Source organism: Apium graveolens, chromosome 7, assembly GCF_009905375.1.
Source record: "Apium graveolens cultivar Ventura chromosome 7, ASM990537v1, whole genome shotgun sequence".
NCBI classification, from domain to species: Eukaryota; Viridiplantae; Streptophyta; class Magnoliopsida; order Apiales; family Apiaceae; genus Apium; species Apium graveolens.
The window spans coordinates 82,195,320-82,197,589 of NC_133653.1; positions in this window are offsets into that span (position 1 = coordinate 82,195,320).

Genomic DNA, 2,270 nt, shown 5'->3' on the forward strand with positions numbered 1-2,270 from the left:
AGGGATAGACCCCGTAGTGCCTCCACGCAAAAACCGCAAAATATCTTGATGAATAAGAGAACCGAGATCAACATAATCTACCTGTAAAATCCCCCATAACAACTTCACACGATCCATAGTCACATCATGCACATGAGAAGAAGGCATGATATTCGCACAAATAAAAGCATTCCATGCACGAGCAAACCTGTTCATGCATGAAGCAGGGAAATTAAGATACTCGTTTGATCCCCTATCGAACTTCCATTGTGTCTTTGGAATACACAGCGTAGCCACAATCAAATCCAAATTAAAGTCCTCCCCCGTCTTATTAACCCACTCCTCCTGAGTAGGCTGTCTCTCAGGCTGGTTGATAAACCTGCGACTAGCCTCCGGGTTGTAGTCCACTGTCAACCTACATACCACTGAATACCCATTCTTATCAGCTTTTGCATTCGCATAGAAATCGTGAACGATACTCATAGGCACAGCCGCGGGTGCCTCACAAAATGAAACCCATCCCATCTCCAAGATCATCTCGAGAAGCTTACCATCCTTACCCGAAGGTAGAAAACCCTATATTTCTCTACCTGCTTAGTCAACAACCTTGTGTACTCCTCTTCAGCCGTCGGAGTAACAAATCGTGGCCTCATACCCCAAACACTTGAAGCATCAGTAGAGGCGGGGTTAGTGTTCTTGCTTCCTTGAGTACGGGCACTCTTTGGTGCCATTGGAAAAGATTAAGTGAAATAAAAGGGGTGTGTAGAGAGATTTATGGTTTAAGCTAATAAAGTAAGGTGGAGATGGATGTATATAGGTGTATGTGGATATAGAGTATTAGAATTAGGGTTATAATAGAAGTGGGATATGATTGTGGGTTTAGTGTGGATAATGGGGTGTTTTTAGGACTAAAAAACGGGTACAAAGACTGTTGTGTGTAATTTATTATTTTTTTTCTGATTTTTGGTTTTTTCTATTTTTCTTCTTTTTCTGGGTATCAGCGCAGCCGCAACGCATGGGAGCGCGGGCGCGCCGTGTTTCTGTTGTTTCAGCGCGGCCGCGCCGTGCTCCTAGAAAAATGCCCTGTTTTTTTTTATTTTTTGATTTTTTTGTATTTTCTTCTGGTTTTTCTTCCTTCAATCTTCTTTTCTCAGTTACTAATGTACAACAAACATGGGTTGCCTCCCAAGAAGTGCTTGGTTTATGTCGCTAGCTTGACGTAGAATTCCGAGATCAAGTTGACAATAAAACGACACTAACTACCTCATGGTTTGCGGCATCTCCATAGTAATGCTTCAAACGTTGTCCATTCATCTTGAATTCCTGACTTGGATCATTCTAAAAAATTTCCACCGCTCCATATGGAAACACAGTTTTGACAACAAACGGCCTTGACCATCTCGACTTCAATTTTCCAAGAAAAAGATGGAGATGAGAGTTGAACAAAAGAACTTGTTGAAAAGACGGAAATGAGAATTGAACAAAAGAACTTGTTGTCCCGGCACAAATCATTTGAGCACTAGACCCCTATCGTACCACCTCTTGACTTTCTCCTTGTACATTTTGTTGTTCTCATATGCTTGAAGTCGGAACTCGTCGAGTTCATTCAATTGAAGCATCATTTTCTTACCAGCTGCAGTCAAGTCAAGGTTCAGTTTCTTCAAATCCTAATATGCCTTGTGCCCTAGCTCCACAGGCAAATGATATCCTTTACCATAAACCAATTGAAACGGTGACATGCCTAGCGGAGTCTTGAATGTTGTTCGATATGCCCAAACAGCTTCATCTAGCTTCAAAGACTAATCCTTTCCCGATGGACATATAACTTTCTCCAGAATTCGCTTGATCTCTCTGTTAGACACATCAGCTTGACCATTAGTCTGAGGATGGTAGGTTGTAGCAATGGGATAATTCACATTATATCTCTGCATTATAGCAGTGAACTTGTGATTGCAGAAATACGATCCCTCGTCACTGATTATGACTCTTGGAGTCCCAAATCTTGTGAATATCTTCTTGTGAAGAAAGTTAAGCACTACCTTCGCATCATTTGTTGGAAAAACCTTGACTTCAACCCATTTTGACACATATTCGACTGCCAACAAGATATACTGATTATTGTAAGATGAGACAAATGGCCCCATGAACTCAATTCCCCAAACATCGAAGATCTCAAACTCGAGAAGTACATTAAGAGGCATCTCATCCTTATTTGACATATTACCAACACGCTGGAAGCGATCACACTTTAAAACAAACTGATTCATATCCTTAAAAAATGTAGGCCAGAA